Source organism: Callithrix jacchus, chromosome 1, assembly GCF_049354715.1.
Source record: "Callithrix jacchus isolate 240 chromosome 1, calJac240_pri, whole genome shotgun sequence".
Taxonomy (NCBI): domain Eukaryota; kingdom Metazoa; phylum Chordata; class Mammalia; order Primates; family Cebidae; genus Callithrix; species Callithrix jacchus.
In genome coordinates, this window is record NC_133502.1 from 159,443,554 (window position 1) to 159,468,681 (window position 25,128).

Here is a 25,128-nt window from a genome sequence, read left to right on the forward strand (position 1 = left end):
GATTTGATTGTTATAGATATGAATGAATCAAAATATTATATACACCCTAAAAATATGTACATTATATATCAATAAAAATAAAACAAAATAAAAGAATTCTTTCACAGGTTTTTCAGAAGGCAAGTAACCATGTAAAAGTGAATGGAATAACATGGCTAATTCTAACATTGACTACTTATGTGACCTTGGAAAGTTATTATTCAAAATGCACTTCTATTTATTCAAAATGGATAAGAGTACCTACCCCACAATGTTGCTGTGAGGATTATGTGAGGTGACAGGTACATGAGATTAACTAGCGTATAACAGCTGCTCAATAAATATAGTTTCCTACCCAGCACTTCAAGAGGCTGAGGCAGGTGGATCACCTCAGGTCAGGAGTTCAAGACCTGCCTGGCCAACATGATGAAACCTCAACTCTACTAAAAACACAAAAATTAGCCAGGTGTGGTCGTGGGCACCTGTAATACCAGCTACTCAGGAGTCTCAGGTGGGAGAATTGCTTGAACCTGGGAGGCAGAGGTTGTAGTGCGCCAAGATCACATCATGGCACTCCAGCCTGGGCAACAGAGAAAGACCCCATCTCTAAATAAATGAATAGTGTTTCAAGGTCTCTGGGTGGTTCTTTCGTGACTCCTCTGTTTCCCACTGGGCATCCCACTGGGCTGCCACTAGTTAAATTTATTATCTGATTAAATATTAAAGGATTTTAATCTCTTTACTCATTTCTTCATTCTCAGACCTAGAAATGTATTTTTACTCTGCCCCTCAAGCCCATAGTTACCCTCCCAGTGTCTTCAAACTTTTGCTCCCACCGCTGTAATAAACATCATTTCCACGAGCTCCTTGTGGCATCTACTGAATGCCCCTCAACTTCCTCTTGCAGCATTTTCTAACTCAGTAACCTTTCTCATCCTCTGTTGGGGATTTCCTGGCCTTAGCCAGAGTCAATCTGCCCTATGTAGCATTTCCTATTGCATCTACCTATTACAATTTCTGCAGTTCAATTTCCAGAGAGGAGGTAGGGGAAGTGTAGCTCCTGGGGAAACAAAAAACAAAGAAAAAAGATGATATAGGCATTTAGGGGAAGCTAACAAGTAGCTCAATCTAGTTGGAAACCTAATATATTGGGAGTTAGGTGGAGTGTTCACGGAGAACCAAGAAATCATCTTCATTCTCCACTTCACTCCAAGTTCTTCTCCAATTTCGGCAATATATGACAGGACTTTTTGAGTTCTTACTATGTGTGAGCCACCGAGTATTTTACACAAATTATCTTATTTCCTTTTTAACTAATTCTGCAAATAGACACATTTATTATCACATCTTCATTTTACAGATATTGAAATTGAAGCTTAGAAAGATGCTCAAGGTCACACAGCCAGGGAGTGACAATGAGGCTCTAGCACCTGTTACCTACCCTCTGCTCTACTCTCAAAGGTCAGGGTTAACTACAGCTTCCAGGCTAAGAGAAAGTAAGCATCTTACCTAACCAGGTTTTCTAAGATTTTAGGACCCTGAGGTTCTTCCTTATGCATAATAAGGAAGCTGGCTTTGGGAGGCCGAGGCGGGTGGATCACGAGGTCAAGAGATCAAGACCATCCTGGTCAACAAGGTGAAATCCCGTCTCTACTAAAAATACAAAAAAAAATTAGTTGGGCATGGTGGTGCGCGCCTGTAGTCCCAGCTACTCGTGAGGCTGAGGCAGGAGAATTGCTTGAACCCAGGAGGCGGAGGTTGCGGTGAGCCAAGATCGTGCCATTGCACTCCAGTCTAGGTAACAACAGTGAAACTCCATCTCAAAAAAAAAAAAAAAAAAGGAGGCTGGGAGAAAGGATCTAGCAGAGATAAGAGTTAGTGCCCTAGCTCCAAAGCACCAAAATTCTTCACAGTATTAAGAAAATAATTACTATCACTATTGAACATCAACTACATAATGGTGCTACACCAGAAATTTTACTTATATTATTTCATTTCATTTTTACAACAACCCACCAAAAGCTTATACTTGTCTTCATTTTACAATGGAGAAAACTAAGGCTTAAAACAGTTAAGTGACTAAGTAGCTGGGCTGCGGTTTAATTCAGACCTCTCAGACTCCAAAGCCCTTCTTCTTTCCAAGATACTGTCTGATAATTTTTTTTTTTTTTACTTTTAGACTTTTAGGAAAAAAACATGTATTGCAACTCTTTTTATCTGTAGTTCATGACTTATGACCATCCTTAAATCTACATGAAAAGATTGAAATGATAAAGAGATTAAAATGATTCAAGTAATCAATTTTTTATTATCTCAAATTGTCAAGAGAGGCTAACTTATCCCATGAACCAAGACCTTTCCCCAAGAAAAGGAAAAAAAAACAAACATTATTTTATCTTTCATTACGTGGTTTGCAACTCCCAGTGAAAGGAACTTAGCTGTAAAATTCAAAAACAAATTTGAAAAATGGGTTGCAAGGAAGTTCTGGAATCTTTTCTTTTTAACAGGTAAAGGAAAGGGCAAGACAAAAAACTGGGCTAAACAATTAAAGGAATGTTGGAGTGATCATATTTCATAGAAAGAAAACTAGGGTTTGGGTTCTACTCCCAGTTCTGCACAAGCTGTGTATTCTCGAATCAGTCTCTTTACTTCTCTAAGACAGAGTTTTCTCAGCTATAAAATGGAGCCAATGGCTGGCTTGTTTAAACCACTGGATTCATGAAATAATTAAGTAAGAAAAGGTTCCATAAAGCGTTTTACAATCTGCAAAATTCTTTTTGTTTTTTTGTTTGAGACAGAGTTTTGGTCTTGTTGCCCGGTCTGGAGAACAATGGCACCATCTCGGCTCACCACAACCTCCACTTCCCAGGTTCAAGCGATTCTCCTGTCTCAGCCTCCTGAGTAGCTGGGATTACAGGTATGTGCCACCACACCTGGCTAATTTTGTATTTTTAGTAGAGACATGTTTTCACCATGTTGATCAGGCTGGTCTCGAACGCCTGACCTCAGATAATATGCCCACCTCAGCCTCCCAAAGTGCTGGGATTACAGGCATGTGCCACCATTCCCGGCACAATTTACAAAATTCTATTCAAATATTGTTCCATTATCCTCATTGTCTTTGGAGTCAAATGGGGGAGAGTTTAAGCCCTAATTCAGTCTGAGTTTAAGCCCTAAATCAGTCTAAGCCCTGAGTTCAGCCCTCATCCCAAATCTGAGATGTTGGGCAGCTCACTTAACCTCTCTGTCCTCTGGTTTCATTTATAAAATGAGTGTAGTGAATATTAGTTACCTATGTGAAAATACAATCCCTCCTTCTTTCAATTTAATGTTATTCATAATTTTAGTTCAAGTATCCACTCTTCCACCATGGAGTTTGAATACTTTAGGTCACCTGACTCCGCCTCTATTTTCAAGAGCAGGCCTTGAAAGGATTAAACAAATTAGGGAATATAGTTTGCCTTGCCAGAGTGATTGATTTACAATTAGCAGTCTGAACACCAAAGAGATTGGTTCAGATATAAGCATATTAATTGCCCCACTCTGACCAATAAAAGGCAATGGAGGTTTTCAGATGAATGGAAGCTTTAGAAAAGAAGCTTTCTAGTTCTTATGATTTGATACCTAAAAAGAAATTTTATATTTTCTTTGTTGGCCATGGTAGGGTAACTGGTACCAGACTAGCCCTGCCACTAAAAACAACTAGAAAACTGGACAAAATATATAAAACAATTCAACTACCTTTAGACATTATATAATAGGTGCACAAGACTATGATACCTAAGAGAAGAGAAGAGAAACAAATGAGTAGAGCCCAATGATTACCCCAGCTTTCTGCAAGACTCAAGGAGGAGGAATCCAAGCATAACACAGAAGTCTTTTTATTTAGTTTTACTTTTTATTGTATTTTATTTTTATAGAGATGGGGTTTTATCATGCTGGCCAGGCGGGTCTCGAACTCCTGGTTTCAAGTGATCCACCCACTTTGGCCTCCCAGAGTGCTGGAATTACAGGCATGAGCCACCACACCCGGCCAGGAGTCTTAGTAAGTTAAGGACACAAAGATCAGAGTTCAGGGAGGCCAAAATGGCTAAAGTTTGTATTGAGGACCAGAAAAGACTGAGTTTCATAGAGAAAACTTGCTCCATAAACCTTAGAATGTTTAACCAAATAATAAGTTGTATATTTATAGGATAAGACTAAACAAGAGCAGTTACTAAGGAAAGAAAACTAATATGCAGCTGTAAGTTGAACAACTACCAGAGCTTTCAGTCTCAAGGGGCATTTCAGTTCTGATCAACCCAAATAGAGACATATCATTGAACCCTCAGAACATTTATCTGAATCTGCACCTTATAATCAATACCCTTTAGAAATGGGGCTAGGTTCTAGAGTAAATGCTACCTAAACATGCTCCAACAGGGTTTTGAAAAGATCAATGCCCTGGAAAGAGCAAGAAGATCTAAAAAAATTACTGTATGTGCTCAATGTCATTAGTCATTAGGTAATTACAAATCAAAACAGCAATGAGATACTGTTTCATACTCAATAGAATAGCCGTAATAAAAATATGTGAAAAGTAACAGGCATTGGCAAGGATGTGGAGAAATCATTGCCAATAGAATGCAAAATGGTGCAACCAATATGAAAAATATTTTGTTTGTTCCTCGGCAAGTTGAGCATGGAATTGCTACATGACCAACAATTCTACTCCTAGGTATATAGGCAAAAGAATTGAAAATAGGCGTTCAAAGAAAAATTGTACATTAATGTTCATAACAATACTATTTACAAGAGCCAAAAGGTAGAAACAACCTAAATGTTCATCAACTGATACATGTATAAACAAAATACTGTATATGAACACAATGAACTATTATTCAGCGACCAAAAAAATGAAATACTGATACATGCTACAACACGAAATCTTGAAAACATTATGGTAAGGGAAAGTAGACAGAAAAAGTTACAATAGTACAGAATTCCATATGCTGCATATGAATTATTAAGAATAGGCAAATTCACAGAGAAAGAAAGCAGATTAGTGGTGGCCAGTGAATATGGAGAGGAGAGAATCAGGAGTAATTGCTTAATGGGTAAGGGTTTCATTTTGCTTTTGTAGCCTGTGATTTTGAACTCTTATTCATAAAATCTTTTTCCAGACCAGTGTCCTGAAGCATTTCCCCTGCTTCCTTCTACTGGTTTCATAGTTTGGGGTTTTATCTTTAAGTATTCAATCCATTTTGAGTTGATTTTTATATAGAATGAGAGGTGGGGGTCTAATTTTATTCATCTGCATCTGAATATCCAGTTTTCCCAGTATCATTTATTGAAGAGACTATCATTTGAGAAGAATTATGAAATTATAAAATGTGATACCTCCAGCTTTATTCTTCACCTTTATGATTGATTTGGCCATTCATCATCTTTTGCATGAATTACAGAATTTTTCATACGAATTATAGAATTTTTTTTCTATTTCTGTAAAATATGTGTTTTGGAATTGGATAAGGATTGCATGGAATCTGCAGATCACTTTGAGTAATGTGCACATTTTAACATTAAGTCTTCTAATCCATGAACATGAGATGTCTTTCCATTTGTTTATGTCTTGCTTAGTTTCTTTCATTTCTGTTTTGTAGTTTTTAGTATATAAATCTTCCACCACCTTAGTTAAGTTTATTCTTAAGTATTGTCTTCTTTTCAGTGCTATCATAAATGGGACTGTAAAAAGTTCTTTCCAGTAGTTCACTGTTAATGTATAGACAGGCAACTGATTTTTATTATCATAATTTTTTAAAATTATTATTATATGTGTCAAGCAGTATGGAAATTCTTGTTGTTCTTATTATTTGGAACTCTTAATACAAAACAAGTAAAAAAAGTAGAAGCCGGGAGCGGTGGCTCACACCTGTAATCCCAGCACTTTGGGAGGCTGAGGCAGGTGGATCACGAGGTCAAGAGATCGAGACCATCCTGGTCAACATGGTGAAACCCCGTTTCTATTAAAAATACAAAAAATTAGCTGGGCATGGTGACGTGTGCCTGTAATCCCAGCTACTCAGGAGGCTGAGGCAGGAGAATTGCCTGAACCTAAGAGGCGGAGGTTGCGGTGAGCCAAGATCACGCCATTGCCCTCCAGCCTGGGTAACAAGAGTAAAACTCCGTCTCAAAATAAAAATAAAAAAAAAAAATAGAAAATAGACCCAGTGTCACAGTAGCCCGGATTGAAAAAGGAAACAAAACAGACCCAGGAATGAGCAGACTAGGACTGAAAAACAGCAATTACAACTATGTAAAATGACCGTGTTAGTAGTATGACACTGTGCAACAAATTAACCCAAAATTTAGTGGTGTAAATAGTAAGCATTTATTACTTCATATTTTCTGAGCATCAGGAATCCAAGAGTACATTAGCTGGTGGTTCTGGCTCAAAAATTAATAATTTTAAGGATTTAATATGATAAATTTGGCAGTAATTTAAAAGACAGCAAAATATAAAGTGCCATAAAAGTAAAAATAACTCTAGCAATAAAATGGCAAATGTGGTATTAAGTGTAAATTTCTTTTTATTTTTAAATTTTTTTTTAATTATTGGGAGACTTCTGGTTGTAACGAATAGTTCCCATTGAATTACCCTTCTTCCCGAAGAAAACAAACTATAAAACTTGTAAAAAATAAAAAAAATAAACCATTGGGAAGTATACAGAGAAAGATTTTGGAGAAGAGAGAACATTTGGAGGAAGAGAGATGAAGAGTCCCATGAGCTCAGTCATGCATCATTTAATGGTAGAGATACCTTCTGAGAAATGCATCGTTAGGTGATTTCATCATTGTGTGAACATTATAGAGTGTGCTTACAGAAACCCAGATGGTATAGCTGTCAGGTCTCCATATGCAAACCTGGAGGCTGAAACTCTGAAGTCCTGCTTGCCTCCGCTGACGTCTCCCACCCGCTGCCTGTGTTCACCATTGTCCCTGACACCAAGCCCCTCACCCAACCCTGCCTGCCATCTTAACTGTTCTTATGATAATGTAAATACCTCTCACCCAACCCTGCCATTGTAACTGAACTTGTGGTCATGTATACTCCTTGCCCCTAATCCCCACCACTGTAACTGAACTTATCCTGCAACACCTCCAACCCCCCAAAAAACTACCCAAACCTGTAAAACCAACTCCCATCCCACTGCCCTTTGCTAATGCCCTTATTGGCCTTAGCCCACCTGCACCCAGGTGAATAAACAGCCATATTGCTCACACAAAGCCTGTTTGGAAGGTCTCTTCATTCAAAGTGCATTTTTTCATCAAAAGCCTATTACACACCTAATCTATGTGATATGGCCTATTGTTAGTAGACTACAAACCTGTACTTCATGATATTGTACTGAGTACTATAGACAATTGTAGCACAATGATAAGTATTTATATATCTAAACATAGAAAAGGTATAGTAAAAATATGGTCTTATAACCTTATGGAACCACTGTCGTACATGCAGTCTGTCATTGACTGAAACGTCATCATGTGGCACATGACTATATATTTCCATCACTAGCTTTTAGCCTGGGTTAAATGCAGTCCACGTATTGTTGGGGGTAACCATGAAAAAACTGCAATCTTTCAGCCTGGGAACCATAAGAATGAAGTCAGGAAACTGTGTCCACTGAAAAGAGTCGGGGAATCTTGGGAAAGAAAGAACTAGAGAAGGGATTCCAAAACATTTTTCCACCCAAATCATTTACTGACCCCTAAACCATGCTTATAGGTTTCAAGAATAGTATCATTATCCTTTCCAGGTACTACCCCATGTCTGTCTTCTTTAAATGGCATCTCCTGAAAGCATGCTGTCTTTTTCAGCCTGTTTCTATGAAGAGGAAAGCACCACATGTGTAGAATACCATGCTGAGACCTTTATCACAAGGCAGAACCCAGAGGACTCAGAGAGGCAAGGAAGTCAGTAAGCTTGCAGGTCATACCCTACAGGAGGCATAAAAATCACTAGGTAAGGCTTGCCTGGTTATATCATTTGCTGGAATGCTGGAATTCTCTCTTCAAGAGAAGTGCAATGGGGTTTACTTACAGAACTTAGACAAGACCCATCTTAGCACAAAATGGGAAAAGATAAAGATCAAATCAAATTGTCCTGGTACGAATTTTTAAGATTCCTTTTTTTTTTTTTTTTGAAAAACAAGAGTCTCTGTTAAATCACAGAGAGAAACATGAAGTATCTGTCCCTATGGAGTTAAACACAGAGTGAAATTCTAAAAGCCCTCTGTCTAACAGCCCCTACATGTCATCAAACTCATGTGCTTCCTGCCAGTTGGGATGCTCCCAGCACCTGACAACCAAGAGCCATTTGAGAGCTCTGAGAAGTCCTTCCAGATGGCTTTCTTAGAAGTCATTAAGCTTCTTGTTTCCATGAGCACCAAAGTGTTTGTTTTAAACAGATTTTCTATGACCCCCACATGTGTTTAAATTTTCTGGACTTCATGTCTTATTTAGAAAGTCAGCTCAGCCCATGTCTGAGCAAAGTAATGTGATATGACAGGCTAACTGGGCATGAAGGTCATCCCAGGCATGCTTGGGACCAGGAAATTGAAGAAACACATGCCTACTCACCCACTGTGAGGGTGTAACAAGGGAGGGATGGGGAAGGTGGGAATCCTAAGGGGGAACACAATAATTTTTTCATAAACCAAGTGAAACAAATTAAGATCTTTAAAATTCCATGATGGCAGCTTTTGACATCAGCAATTATCAGAGGATCAACTTCCTCTGCTCTTTCAGGTTTCAGTATATTTAAAATCTCCTATCTTCTTTGGGACTTAGTGTAAATTGACCACCCCTCTTCTGCACTGATTCCCAGACATTGCTGTACATTGGAATCACCTGAGAAATGTATAAAACTACTGATGCCTAGGTCCCACTCCTAGAAATTTTTATTTAATTGGTCTAGAGAGCACCTTGGACAACAACCTATTGTGAAGCCCCCTGCTGATTCTAATCTATAGCAAAGTTTGAGAATAAGGGCTCAGTGCTTTGTTACTCAAAGTGTGGTCTGAGGACCTGGGAGCTTGTTAGAAATACAGATTCTCAGGCAACATCTGGATCCACAGAATCATGATCTCCACTTTAATAAGATCCCCAGGTGATTCACATGCACCTCAAGTTTGAGAAGCATTATTCTATTTTTCCATAGCCTCCTTCTGCTCTGCAGAAGAGTATGTAGCTCTTAACAGTGGTTGTACATTAATATCACCTGGAAAGGCTTTCAAAAATATTGATGCCTGGATCCTCTCTCCAGAGATTCTAATATAATTGGTCTTGAGTGTGGCCTGGGCAGCTTTCCAAATAATTTTTTAAAATCTTTCCAGGGGGTTTTAATATAAACTCTGGGCTGAGAATCACTGCTATAGAAAGATGTTTTTTCTTCGTTTACTTTAATAGCCTTTGGTATAAAGTGACCATTTCTGTTAAATAGTTACGTTCCCTGGGAGAGAACCCTCTATTCTATCTTTCTGCATTGGTTATCAAACTTCAATGTGCAAAAGCAACAACTGAGTGCCTTCCCTTCAGAGAGTTTCCCTTGGTAAGTCTGGAATGGGGTCCAGAATCTGCATTTTTTTACGTCCCATTTGGAATTCAAACATGCATTATTCTTGCACTGCATTTTGAAAATCACTGCCTTAGCATGACAAAAGAATAGGAGAGTAGATTTTGATAGGCACAGGGAGAAAAAGGTGAGGTCTCAGAGTAAGGGTTAGGGAACAGAAAGAAGTGATGCAGGTGAAGCACAACATGGAGCTCCAAAGGCTCATGAAAGAAGAAACCGTATGGCGCAATTCTTAGTAATGAGCAGTAAAGCTCAAGCTCTGTGCAAATCAGGCTGCTTCTTGTTTGATCAACCCGAAGTTGCCCAGGAAACAGCAATGTGCCTCAGTGAGCACTATCTCGGAAGCCCCAAGAGAGAGACTTTTTGGGTTTTTAATTGCTTCTGCTCAGGGCTCCTGAAGTTTTGTTTTTTTTTTCTTTCGCTTCTTCTTCTTAAACCAGTCAAATTTAGCAGTGGGGGATTGTCTACCAACTTTAGTGACACTAATAAGTTCTGATAACCCATCGGACCAGCCTCCTTTCCCTTCTTGACCCTTCAGATTAAGGATTAGAGGAACTCGACTTGAAAGAACACTGTCCAAAACCTAAAATCTATAACTGCACCTTGCCTTTTAGAAAAGATGTATGCAGAAAAATTGTACATAGAACTTTGGTAAATCAAATGATATGTTTAATGAATACAGAATAGGAAAGGAGCTTGCAATATAAAATAATCTGATAATACCTGGAAAATTATTTTTTCTGTTCTTTTTTTAATTTTTTGAGGTTTTATTTTTATTTTTCTCTATATCTGATTTTTCTTAACAAAGGACATATATTTAATATTGCTCATTCATGGAGTCATCATTGTATTAAACAAGAAAATGCATTTAAAGCATTAAGATAGTCCCTGGCTTGCAGTGAATATTCAAACAAGTTAGATTTTTTTTAAAGAGTAGCCTTAGGTCCACAGCAAAATTGAGAGGAAGGTACAGAGATTTCCCATATGCTCCCTGCCCTCTCACAGGCATAGCCTCCCAGATTATCAAAATCTCCAGAGTGGTACATTTGTTATAATTGATGAACCTGTGTTGACATGTTATAATTACCCAATGTCTATAGTTTACATTAGGGTTTACTGTTGGTGGTGTTCGGTCTTTGGATTTATACAAATGGGTAATGTATGTATCTACCCCTACAGTATCATACAGGGTGTTTTCACTGCCCCTGAATCCCCTGTGCTCCAGTACTATTTTTACTATGATAATGGAATTTGTGCAGCCTAGCTGTAAGACAAGGAGGGTTATCTATCTCTACCTACCCATCTCAGAGGTCAAGACCAGCTCTGGGACTCATAGATTTCTGTCTATTATAAAAGAACTTGCAGGCAGAGGGGAACACTGTCAGGCAAAGCCAGTCCATCAACGATTTATCAAATGATAGCTTCCTAAAGATGATTGCAGTAAGGAAAGCAGGGAAATCCAGATTCCAGTCTTCAGCACTGGTAAGGAGCAGCAGTGATTTTTTTCCCCCTAACAAATCAATTTATAAAGCAACTGGTTTCATTCAATGAGGGCTTACTGTATAAAGACACAAGCTTAAATCTCATTTAACTCCTCAACATTATTAACTTCACTTTACCAATGAGAAAAGGTCTAGAAAGTGTCTAAAGCAGTTCCTTAAATCTGTTTCCTTCTATATCCAAAGCCCAAGTTGTAACCACTTTTTATTTTTTATTTTTTGAGAGGGAGTCTTACTCTATCACCCAGGGTGGAGTGCAGTGGTGTCATCTCAGCTCATAGCAACTTCTGTCTCCTGAGCAATTCTCCTACCTCAGCCTCCCAAGTAGCTGGGATTACATGCACCTGCCACCACACCTAGCTAATTTTTGCATTTTTATTTTATTTTATTATACATTAAGTTCTGGGGTACATGTGCAGTATGTGCAAGTTTGTTACATAGGTATACATGTGTCACGATGATTTGCTGCATCCATTCCCCTGTCCTCTACATTAGGTATTTCTCCTAATGTTATTCCTTCCCAATCTCCCCTACCCCTGCTATATCTCCCCCAGTTCTCCCATCGAGACTGGGTTTCACCGCATTAGCCAGGCTGGTCTCAAACTCCTGACCTCAGTGCCCACCTCAGCCTCCTAAGCTGTAACCACTTTATATGCTCCCCTTTCTCAATAATTATTACTTCAACAAATGTTCTCTTGGCCTCCTTATTAAAATAAGCAAAGACAAATCATTTGTAAGGTGAAACTCAGGCATGTTAAAATAAGACTTCAAACTCTCGAAATAATCTTGGATTACAGAATGTGAAGCTCCTTCTCTTACGAGACAAATTCCAAACAAGAACTTGAGAAGCCGCTGGAAGTTCATTCAAGAGCTCAGTAGACTTCTTAACTCACATCAGTCTGATTCATCTCTTAATTTAAGAAGTACCATTTTAAATGATACTTCAGGATGTCAGGCAGAGCCTGATAATAGTTATTTCCCACCTGGAGGCCTCCATTAAGAATCTGCACCCCTGTTTGACCAACTTGAACTCATGCTTGAACCTTGCCTTTCTCGCCACCCTTATCCCAGTGCACCTGTCTGCTGACCATGACTGCAGATTTTACCCCCATGTTTCCTCTCTAAAGGGCATGCAGGACAGGTGCCCTGTTGTTCCTCTTTTTTTTTTTTTTTTTTTGAGACGGAGTCTCGCTCTGTCACCAGGCAGGAGTCCGGTGGCATGATCTCGGCTCACTGCAATCTCCACCTCCCGGGTTCAAGCGATTCTCCTTCCTCAGCCTCCCAAGTAGCAGGGATTACAGGCACACACCACCACGCCCAGCTAATTTTTGCATTTATTGTAGAGACAGGGTTTCACCATGTTGGCCAGGATGGTCTCGATCTCTTGCCCTCATAATCCACCAGCCTCAGCCTCCCAAGGTGCTGGGATTACAGGCATGAGCCACCATGCCCAGCCTGTTCCTCATCTTAACTCTGATCCCAACTGTCACACTTCCACCCCCATCCATGTAATGACTTCTGAGACATTCAGATACTATTGAGTAGTACTTCTAGGCTCTATATTTTGCTGCATGCTCTGACGCCCTGCAACACCTCTTTGTGTGTGCTCTCCTAAATTCACATCTGCTTAGGTTATCTCTGATCTAGCTGCCTGTCTGGGATAGGACTTTTTCCTTTCATTCTTAGCCTAGTGCTCTATTTGTATTTTCTACAGTTTCTGGCTTCAGATTGGAGACCCATTACACGCTGTCCCAGGGGCGGCAGATGTTTTCAAATGCCTGGGGGCTGACATTTGGCAAAGGATTTGTACCCAAAGTAGGAATCCAAGATGACATCAGCAGAACCTGGTAAATCAGCCCACTATTGTCTGGAGCACTTAAGGAAATGAAATCCCTACAGGCTTCTGATTTTCCTTCTAAATTAGCCTCCTCCACTCCCTTAGGTATTTGTTTCCTTAGCAGGATCCTACCCCATAAACTTTCCTTTGCCCTGGCTCACAGGTGTTAAGTAAATACCTGGGAGCAATTACCCACAGTTTCACAGGGCTTTTTCTTCTTCTTCTTCCTGGCCTGCCAGCTTCTGCTAATGCTAATTGGAGTGCTTGTGTCACACTTTCTGCCTGGAGAGAGGATTTTAGCAGTGCTGCTCTGCCTGCTTGGGGTTCCTGCCTTTAGAGTATTCAAAGAACTTCTATAAATGTGCATTTATTCTTAACAAGTCTTCCAAAGGGCCCCAGTTGTTTATTTTACACGTGAAAGGACTTGTTGTCCCATGATCTCTAAGTGCTCCAAAATGGAGGGGTCAAAGGGCAAACCAAATAAACCCACCATGGTAGTATTAATCCCATTGTTGAAACTCAGTTTAGGCAACCGAATTCCTGATTGAATGGAGCCAATGTTCAATTTAGAGATAAATGTTACAAATCTTACCACCAGGTTAAACTTAAAATCCCACATAATAAGTAAATGACACCGAAATCTGGTGACCATAGGGTCTCTGCTTCCATCGCAACAGCCTTTTGCTCCCTGGAATTCAACATCGTGAATGGCTTGATTGCTCTGGCAGGTCTGATCACTATGTTAATTTTTTTAAAGAAAAAAATGGAGAAAGTAAAGAGAGAAGTTGGGAGAGAGGAGAATCTTTTTCCTTTTTGAGTAGAAAGTTTGAATCTATATTTCTATAGTCAAATTATGCTTGTGGGTAAAACCCTGCTAGTCAAATTTCTGTTAAACGGTAAAACCGTTTATAAAGGGTAAAACCCTTCTATAAATAAAAAGAATAAATTGCACATTTATAGAAGTTCTTTGAATACTCTAAAGGCAGGAACCCCAAGCAGGCAGAGCAGCACTGCTAAAATCCTCTCTCCAGGCAGCACAGTGCTAGCACTAAGATGTTTGTTTTGTTCAGGTTGGATGAGGCTAAAAATTCATTCATTCAATATGTACAAGGGTTAAGTTGAACGTATATAATTTATCATCCAAAGAGAGACCATTTAAAGAGTGAAAGGGTGCTTTATTGATTCCACTAAGACAACGGACTCATACCAAGATGTCTCTGAACAAACGAGACATATGGTCACTCTATATACCAGGAACTGCACTGCCTTGTGTGAAAACATCAACTGCCTGTCAGGGGTGGGTAGAGAAGCTGTGCTTCATTTCTAGGTCCAAAATCAGTGTTAACTTCCACCTGCTCTCAAAAGATCAAAAGGCTTTGTGAGCCTACTTGTTCTTTGAGATGAAATGAAGGTCAATTAATCACTGACTTTTCTGGCTTGCAACATTTCTCTCTATCTAAATAGGATCCAGTTTCATCTCCATATATTTTTTTCGAGAACAGGTAGAATTTTGAGCAATACTTTCACAGTCAGTTGCATTGATATTTGATGAGTAGAACACTCAGGCCTCATCTTAATCAAAAAATTGCTCCCCTTCGAAAATAACAAAATTACCCTCTTACCATTCAAGGGAACATTACACAGATAGTCAAGCAAGATGAAGTACGAGAAAGTCATATGTTTTTTTCGTGTTTGTGTGTGTGTGTGTGTGTGCGTGTGTGCATCCCCAGTTTTAGGAAGACTTGAGCATAGTTGTTAACTCCTGTATCCAAAGAACAGTACTTACAGTTTAGAAATAAATTCTGCTCACATTACCATAACTGATTCTTACAACTGGCTTAAGTAGTTTGACTATCCTTATTTTATAGTTGAGAAAACTTACTACAGATAAACAATCAACAGGCACTTGAAGCTGCTTTTTTTGTTGTTGAGACAGAGTCTCACTCTGCCACCCAGACTGGAGTGCAGTGGTACGATCTCGGCTCACTGCATCCTCTACCTCCTGCATTCAAGCAATTCTCCTGCCTCAGCCTCCCAAGAAACTGGGATTACAGACACGCACCACCACACCTGGCTAATTTTTGTATTTTTGGTAGAGTTGGGATTTCACTATGTTGGCCAGGCTCGTCTTCAACTCCTAACGTCAGGTGATCTGCCTGCCTCAGCCTCCCACAGTGCTGGGATTACAAGCGTGAGCCATCACACCCGGTTGGCACTTGAAGCTTCTAACTTATTCTATTGTACTTCTTGCAATAAAACAATAGCTTGTTATAGATGTTTAAGGAATGTTTATAAAGTAAAAATAATCCCCAATACTTCCACCAAATTTAAAACTTTTCAAAGCATTTTTACATTTACTTATTCAATATACTTAAAGGGACCACTATGTGACATCCACAGACTAGATGCTGGTGGTAAAACAGGTGAATAAAACTGTTCCTGGGTATAAGGAATCCAAAATCTAATGTATGAGACAGAGAAGGAAATCAATCAGTTGAATTAATAATGGAAGTGAAGGACATACACAACATGCCGCAAGCCACAGAAAAACATCAAGTTCAGGCTGTATGGACCAAAGGAAGCATCCCAAGGACATGCTGCTTGCAAAAGAAACAGGAGTTTCCCAGGAGGACAAACTGCAGATGAACTCGTGACCTTGAGTCAGGAAACATCAGCAACAGCAAGTTGCTTGCAAATAGTTGTAGCAAAGGATGTGTTTTAGGATAGCATGCAGGATAAGGGGTGGGGGCTAGCATGGGAGCCTGGACTTTCCGGCTGAGGAGGTTGAATTTATTCTGTAGGTATGGGGTGCCAATGAAAGAAACAGTGGGTGGCACAGATGGAGACATCTGGAGAAGCAAAAGCAACAGGCTCAGTGAAAGATGGTTGGAATCTAAACTGAATAGAATGAAGATGAAAGCACAGCCAGGAAGTGTGTAAGACACAGAGTCAGTAGGATTTGGTGTCTGGATTGGGGAAATGAGAGGTGAGAATAAAGCAGGTCCAACCACAAGTTTTTTATTTGAGGAACTGGATGATTAAGAGTTTCATGAACCAGCCGGGTGTGGTGGCTCATGCCTATAATCCCAGCACTTTGAGAGACTGAGGCAGGAGGATTGGTTGAAGCCAGGAGTTCAAAACTAGCCTGAACAACACGGCAGAGTAGTCAGGGGGCAAGACCTACAGGGAACTGGCAATAGGCACCTGAAGCTCAGGAGAAAATTCTAGCAATAGATACAGATTTGGGAACCATTCATATGTAGGCCTCAGGTGATGCAGAAAAAGAAGGCCATTCGTCTAACAGGAGCAGATGGGGGAGGGAGAGGAAAAAATTTCCAAACAATAGAAGGTTATTATAGTGTGTGTGTTTTTTGCTTTTTTTTTAATTAGAAAACTAATTTGTGCCGGGCGCGGTGGCTCACGCCTGTAATCCCTGCACTTTGGGAGGCCTAGGTGGGTGGATCACGAGGTCAACAGATCGAGACCATCCTGGTCAACATGGTGAAACCCCGTCTCTACTAAAAATACAAAAAATTAGCTGGGCATGGTGGCACGTGCCTGTAATCCCAGCTACTCAGGAGAGGCAGGAGAATTGCCTGAACCCAGGAGGCGGAGGTTGCGGTGAGCAGAGATCGCGCCATTGCACTCCAGCCTGGGTAACAAGAGCGAAACTCCGTCTAAGGAAGGAAGGAAGGAAGGAAGGGAGGGAGGGAGGGAGGGAAGGAAGGAAAGAAGGAACGAAAGAGAAATCTAATTTGTTAGAAATACATATTTTGATCAAATAAAATGTAGCAAAAAACTTTCCCCTCACTTTGTTTTATTGGGAAATATACACATCCCTCCAACATTTTTTCCCCCAATAATTAGACTGAGTCATATGCAGAGTTGGAGAAAACCTTTTTTCTCTGATGTCAAGCTGATGAATGTGTGGAGACTTTTCATCGGAAGAGCTGCACCAGAGGACAGGGGGCATAATTCCAGCAGCCCCATAGGACTGACCTTCAAAGTATCCTGCCAATTCTAACCCACCCCTGAGATCACACCATTTCATTCAGCCTCTCCATTACTCGTTCTAAACAAACAATCATTTCAACTTCCACCCACCCATATTCTCATCCAATATCAGATGTAGATGTCCCCATTGCCCTCAACAAAGCCAAAGAATGACTGAAATCTCTATTTAGCCCCGGGAAACCGGCCACATAAGGAAGAGGGAGGCAACTTTCTTAAGTGTCCCACAGTGAAGTCACTTTTGGCTTGGTTCTGATTATCTCAATGGCCTGAGTGACTGGATCTCATCATACCTTCTTCTGACCTTTGTGACCCTGGACAATGTTAAGGGTTGAATTGTGTTCTCCTCACTCCCAAAATTTGCATGTTGAATTCCCGACCCCCAGGAGCTTAGCATGTAATCATACTGGGAGAGAAGGTCTTTAAAGAGGTAATTGAGTTAAAATGAGGTCTTTAGGGTGGGCCCTAATCCATTTATAAAAGGAGATTTAGACGCAGAGCATGCCCAGAGGGAAGATCATGGGAGAACACAGCTGGAAGGTGGCCATGTATAAGCCAAGAAGAGAAGGCTCAGATGACGTCAAATCTAATGACAACTTGATCTTGGACCTCCAGCATCCAAAAGTGAGAAAAAATAAATTTCTGTTAACTACCCAGTATATAGTACTTTGTTTTGGCATTTAGGCAGCCCTAACAAACCAATACAGGCAATTCTTTTTTTTTTTCTTTTTGAGACAGAGTGTGCTCTGTCACCCAGGCTGGAATGCAGTGCTTCAATCTCAGCTCACTGCAACCTCTGCCTCCCAGGTTCAAGCAATTCTCCTGCCTCAGCCTCCCGGGTAGCTGAGATTGCAGGTGCCCACATATATGCCAGGCTAATTTTTGTATTTTTAGTAGAGACAGGGTTTTGCCATATTGGCCAGGCTGGTCTCGAATTCCTGATCTCAACTGATCAGCCCACCTCAGCCTCCTTCCCAAAGTGCTGGGATTACTTGCGTGAACAATTGGGCCTTTTTTTTTTTTTTTTGGAGACAGGGTTTCACTATCACCTAAGCTAGAGTGAAGTGGCACAATCACAACTCACTGTAGCCTCAAGCTCCTAGGCTCAAGCAATCCTCCCTCCTCAGCCTCCCAAAAAGCTAGGACCACAGGCCTGGCTAAATTTTTTTTTTTTTTTTTAGAGAGATAGAATCTTACTATGTTACCCAGGTTGCATAGTTTTTTGTTTGTTTGTTTGTTTTGTTTTCAGAGTTTCACTCTGTTGCCTGGAGTCTCACTCTGTTGCCCAGGCTCCTGGAGTACAGTGGTGCAATCTTGGCTCACTACAACCCCTACTGCCCCGCCTCAAGCAGTTCTTATGCCTCAGCCACCTAAGTAGCTGAGATTGCAGGCATGCACCACTACACTCGGCTAATTTTGATATTTTTAGTAGAGATAGGGTTTCACCATGTTGACCAGGCTGGTGTTGAACTCCTGACCTCAAGTGATCTGCTGACCTCAGTCTCCCAAAGTGCTGGCATTACAGGTGTGAGCTACCATGCCCAACCTTGTATAGGTAATTCGTAATGTGGTATAAAATATGCACCAGTTATGGCCTAAGATAAGGTTAAATGAAAAAAAATCAGTCTTCATATGCATTGTTTTGTAGGGATGGGGGTCTCACTATGTTACCCAGGCTGGTCTCACACTCCTGGTCTTAAGCAATCCTCTCACTCTGACCTCCCAAAGTGCTGAGATTACTGATGAGCCACCATACCTGACCAAAAAAAATCAGTCTTGTTTTGCAGTGAAGAGTATTGGATGATGCATAATTGAGTCATGTAAAATGGATTCATTTATTTACAAGTTCTCTAGGAATCCAGCTATCCATGAGAGAAACTGGCTAGTGGTTAACTGATTTCATATCATCTTTGCTACAGAATTCACTGATGAATAGAGTTCCGTGGAACTACATTCATTCTGTGGCTCAGATGAGATTTGGCCCTTTCCTGTTGTATCTCAAGATACAGTGAACTGCTTTAGGCAGATTGTATTGAGTTGACTGTAGAACTTTTAACATTTGAAACACAAAATTCTAAATATCATCTATTTTGAAAGAAAAATATCATCTTTTCTTTCAAAAGCAGATAGAAAATATTGTAATGTCTCCACTTGTGTCATTTTAAACTCTCCTTTTCCCAATCAATTTGTCACCAAGACCAATAAATATGACTTTTAAAATAGCCTCCCATCTATTTCCCTCCACCATACTGATTGCCACTGCCCCCATTCAAACCCTTAGAATTTCTGGCCCATTCTATTATCCACATAACAAACCTCTCAGAGGGAATGCAGTATCATGTAATAGTTAAGAAACACAGTTGCTTGGATTAGAGTCCCAGCTCTGCCACTTCGAATAGTAATAAAATAAAAGTAATAACAGTACTTCACAGTGCCATTGAAGAATTAAATGAAATAACAAATAGTACTTGGCGTAATACATAGGAAAACATTCAAAAGTATTAGATGCATTTTGTTTTGTTTTGAGACAAGGTCTTGCTCTATATTAGGCTAGGGTACAGTGGCACCATCACGACTCACTGCAGCTTCAACCTCCTAGGCTCAAGCAATCCTCCCACCTCAGCCTCCTAAGTAGCTGGGACTACAGGTGTGCACCATGACACCCAGCTAATTTTTATGTTATTTATTTTTTATTTCTTTTGCAGAGATTGGTTTTCCTTATGTTGCCCAGGCTGGTCTAAAACTCCTGGGCTCAAGCTGTCAGCCAGCATCAACCTCCCAAAGTTCTAGGATTATAGGCATCAGCCACCATGCCAGCCAAAGTACATCATTATTAACCTTTTAAAAATCCATCACTCTACCATGTGTTACCATGCTCTCTTTTGCATAATTCTACCAGCAAAGATTTTCTCATGTTCCACTTTGTTATAATATATATCATGAAAGCAATAGACATGTTGGATTTTCTTCTTCAGGCATCACAGGGTTCTGGCCAAGATTTTAAGGTATTCAGTAATGGGGCCAAACACTTCTCAATTGAAACTCTATCCTAACTAACATTTCTCCACATCCCCCATTACAACCCATTCTTCCTACCACCCCATGCTCTCAAGTTCTTTTTCTAAAGCACAGAAGTCACCTTAACAGCCCTTCAGTGGCCTGTTCTGGTGCATAAGATGAAGCCAAGTGTTTTCATAGAGCCCACAGTGCCTTGGTCAAGCTGACTCAGCCTTCACCTTCTCATCACCAGCTGTGAGGCCAGCACATGGCCTAGCAAACAGCAAGGTACCTGGGAAGTCTGTGCTGGCTCACAGGTTTCTGTCTCCATCAGCATAAGCCTGTTGTGTTAGTTTTCCTAGTGCTGCTATAACAAAGAACCACATGTTTTTGGTGGTGTGAACAACAGAAATTAACTATTTCACAGATCTGGGCCCAGAAATCTGAAATCAAAGTGTTGGCCTTGTTCCCTCCAAAAGTTCTAGCGAAGAATCCTTCCTTGCCATTTCCAGTTCCTGGTGGCTTCTGGTGTTCCTTTGGCTTGTAGCTGCCTCCCAGGGGATCTCCTGTGTCATGGGTCACATGTCTTCTGTTTTATTTGTTTACTCCCTCATTGTGGTGGAACATCTCCTCCCATAGCTTCCTGAGAAAGGATGTTCGGATGGTAAATTCCTAGAGATTCCAAATCCCTGAACACATCTTCTGTCTATTTTATCCTTAACTGATATTCTGACTTAGAATAGAATTCTAGATGGAAAATAATTTTTTTTAGTATTAAAAATTATCCATAGGTATATAGCCTCCCCTCTTGTTGAGAAATCCAAAATCGTTCTCTGCTAACATTTTCTCCCAACCATCTGCCTCTATTTTCAAGCTTATAGGATTTTTCTGTTTGTCTGTAGGGTTTTGTAATTTCATAATGATGTAGCAGCCAAAGGCCCTTACAGGAAACCAACCATACTCTTAGTATGGAGACTTGAATGAAGGAACTATGTACACAGACCACAATGAAAGGAACCCAAAGGGAGCCAGCAGCTCCCTTTGAATCTGAAAGTGCAGAGGAAAGATATTTTCATTATCAGATTCTGGTTGTGAGCTGCTACTCTGGATCATGGATTGTCCAACAGGAACTGAGAAGCAGCAGGTCTCACTGCCAGGGCTGCGTCATCTGGTTTTGTTGAAAGCAAAACCATATTTATGTCCTCACTTACATGACCTTCTCCAGTGAGTACTTGGTGCTTGCCAGCTGTGTATTGGTCTCTGGCTTATCAGATCCTCTTCCCTAGATTCTCACAGAATAAATACTTTCTTTTTGCAGAGGAATAGGGTATGTGTTTGATGTGGACATGGGAAGGAGATTAGTTGGTGAGATAACTTAGTTGGTGGAAGCAAATAGTCCAGTTAGCCAACAGGGAGAAATTACTGCTCTTGGCCCACTTTTCCAGGGCCCTGTGTAGGTGGCAGTTTGGCAAGAAGTAAATAGATGAGTGGAAGGCTTTAAGGGTAATCCTGCTAAGTAGGACACACATTGGCAGTCCATAAAGGAAAATATCACTCACAGGTCCCATGATGGGCCAAGGCCAGTACTAATAGAGCAGCTGCTGCCTTCTACAGTAGCATTGTTGTGTGAGCTAGAAAAAGGTAGTTCCTCTGTAAAAGGCACTCCCTCTGCAGAGATGCTCAAAAAGATGCTCACTCTGGGCAGATCCAGCACTGTGGGGGCATGGCTTGGTGAGCAGAGCAGGGCTGAACGCTAACCCCCATTCACTCCCTGGGCCAGACACCTTTGGTCAAATGGACAAACTTTACAACCATAGTCCTTGTGTTGTGATTCTGACAAATTTTCCATGTATAAACCATGACTAGTGGGCATGAGAAAAAGAAAGCTCTATTGTCATTATCTCAGAGCCAACCCAGAGTAAAATAATAACAACAAATTTGGGGAAACTAAAATCACAGAAAGATAAATGGTAACCACTTAGCAGATCAAGAAAGGTGCAGCTTAAGCCAGCAACAGGGAAAAGCCAAAATGCCACCAGAATTATACCATAGAACATCTCAGAGGCAGCCTGTCCCATTTTTCTAGGATGTCCTTTGTTTTGAAGCGAGCTTCACCTTTGAGCTTAAGTGCATTGTTCTCCAAGTAAGTCCAACAGAAGCCTGGAAATGACTCTGCCAGCCATTTCTGTGGCTGTTAGAGCTGACTATGATGGTATAGGAAGCCCGTCCTGCATTTAGTTCTCTTTAATACCTTAGGCATAGGTGGGATGGAGTAAGGGTTGTTTTGTAGGACTAGAATAAGGATATGGTTTGTGAACTGCACATGGGGCTACAGAAGCTACAAATTGTGGGGTGGAAATGTTCCAAGGCAAAGTCACCTCTGGCAACCCTTGGTATCCAGGTTCTCAGAAGTGTTGGATCAATGGGCCCATTATACTTCCCAGGAAGCCTGTGGCTGCAGAAACTTGGCAAAACATCAGTCCATGTCTCCTGCTGTTCCTCCTCCCATTCTCCTAGCCCCCCAAAAAAAGGTTTTATAAGGATCTCATTTTTCTATTCCTGATAATTTAGCTTTTCTAAAAATAAAGAATATTCAGAACAGCAGGTTGTAATTCCAGGTTCTGTGGGCAGACCCTGTTGTAGCGTTGAATATAACCTTATTACAGCTCCATATCAGTACTGGAGAAATTTTCAAGAAGTGAAGTGGAGAAGTGGAGACCTTACTTTCCCCAATACCTTAGTTGAGGCAGAGTCTGCGAGAATCTATCGCACCATCTATGTATCAATTAGAATCCCTGAGACCTGATTTTTATAAGGTCCATAGGTAAAAAATGATATTCATAAGAATAATAAGATATCATGCTTTTTATTAAATCTTGTTACTTTTTAATATTCTGTGTAATGAACTTGGCAGTATGCATTTAAAAGCATAACCAAGTAACATATTTGTGGAAGAAAAACACTTGTGTAATTTTGAGTAGCAAGCCGAGCTAGTTTCTTTTTCATGGAACATGTTTTTTCACTAAAAGAACAGATGAAAGACAAATATTCTTATTCAGATTTGGTTGTTTGACAGGCAACTTTCTTGAAAATTAAAAAAAAAAAAAACAAGACTGTCACCTCAAGAGAAACAACTGGCAGTGTTTATTGCCAATTACAATAGTTGAGCTTTCAAGCAAAAATCACAACTTTGGAAAACTTGTACCATTGTACTTAAAGACATTGCTACCTTTAAGTTACTTAAATTGTTTTTCTGAGACTAGTGTTGATATGAATCTTTGTGATGTTTTAACGTTACATAATAAAATGCATCAACATTTGAAAGATCTACATAACTCAGTGCATCAATACTATAACCTTCTGAACAGATAAAAAAGGTCCATTCAAAGTACAAAAGACCAATAGGTTGCTTGTGTAACTGAGTATAAAAGTTCCTTGATACAGTTTCAGATTTCACTTTGCAACTAACCTTTAAGAAACTACCACTTGTCATTTGGTATAGTATCAAGGAAGAATATCTAAAATTTTCTGAAATGGCTACAAAACACTCTTACTTTTCCAACTACTTATCTTTGCAAGGCTGGAATTTCCTTATAAATCTCAACCAAAACAACATATCACAGCAGATTGAATAAGTAGATGTGAGAATCTAGCTGTCATCTATAAAGCCAGATGTTACATTCATGAAACATAACACAATGCATTTCTTCTCATCAAATTTTTTTGTCTTTAAAAATATACTTATTTCAAATTAAAATGTTATTTATGTTAAGATGTACAAGGTTTAGTATAATTATTTTTAAATGAAGTAATACAGAATTAAAATCTTGTTTTGGAAAATATAGAACCTCAAATTGGGATTTTAAGAATGAGAGGCAAGAGTTCATCATGAGATTAGAGTGAAAATTTTTAAAATACTAACAGTTCAGTCAAATGTGAGGTATTTTGAATTTAATCTACTCTTATCAATTGACTAATTCACTAGGGAGGTTTTAAATGATAATTCACCAAGGAGGTTTAAATAATCATTTCAGGCAGAAAGTTAAACAGCACTGGGGAGGGTGGTTTTGGCAATGACAGACCAATGAAGGAGGTGATTTTTGGAGAGTGACCTTGGACATATCATCTGTGGAGAGGACACCTATTTGTATCCACCTAATATGCAAATATTCCTTTAGGGATTAATTAATATTCAGTATAAGAAGACAAATTACATATAAAATTTGAGTTTTTTTTACAATTGTGTTGAAAATTTTTTCTTCTGATGTTTTGTCTTTCATGATATGGAGCTTGAAAATCAGTAATTCTTTTTCTGATATATTTTTAGTTTTCATGTTTGATTTCAAAACTTGGATTATAATGTACCCCAGAACTTAAAGTATAATAAAAATTAAAAATAAAATAACATTTTAAAAGTGCTTAGATACAGCTTTAAAAATGATACTTCTGTTGTTTAATAAAATTTTAAAAAATCACTTTAGAAACAATTCCTAAAATCATATTTTATCAAGAGTAATTTCAACATCTATTATAGTACATATCTCAATTTAACTACTAAGAACTTAGCTACTACTTTCCTCTATGTTTAGGTACTCTGAAATGGTTATAATCTTATAAACTTGCTTTAAATTATTTCAAACACCATTGCACTTATTCTAAAACTGACCACATAATTGGAAGTAAAACACTCCTCAGCAAATGCAAAAGAACAGAAATCATAATAGTCTCTCAGACCACAGTGCCATCAAATTAGAATTCAGGATTAAGAAACTCACTCAATATGGCAAAACTACATGGCAACTGAACAGCTGCTCCTGAATGACTACCAGGTAAATACTGAAACTAAATAAACAAGTTCTGAAATTGAGGTAGTAATTAATAGGCTACCAACCAACAACAACAAAAAAAGCCCAGGACCAGACTGATTCACAGTCGAATTCTACCACAGGAAGAGCTGGTATCATTCTTTCCAAAACTATTACAAACAATAGAAAACAGGGACTCCTCCCTACTCATTTTATGAGGCCAGCATCATCCTGATATAAAAATCTGGCAGAAACACAACAAAAAAAGAAAATTTAAGGCCAATATCCCTGATGAACATAAATGCAAAAATCCTTAATAAAATATTGGCAAACCGAATCCAACAGCACATCAAAAAGCTTATCCACTACAATCAAGTCAGCTTC

General features: G+C 39.6%; 1 long non-coding RNA gene across 1 annotated transcript in view; it reads left to right on the forward strand.

Annotated features, from left to right (window-relative positions):
- The window catches only part of LOC103794406 (uncharacterized), a 121,843-nt gene that overhangs the window by 47,432 nt on the left and 49,283 nt on the right, over positions 1-25,128 (forward strand). Inside the window, exons 2-3 of the long non-coding RNA XR_004740292.3 lie at positions 2,778-2,896; positions 7,840-7,984. This is a non-coding gene — a long non-coding RNA (uncharacterized LOC103794406). The remainder of the gene's footprint in view (positions 1-2,777; positions 2,897-7,839; positions 7,985-25,128) is intronic.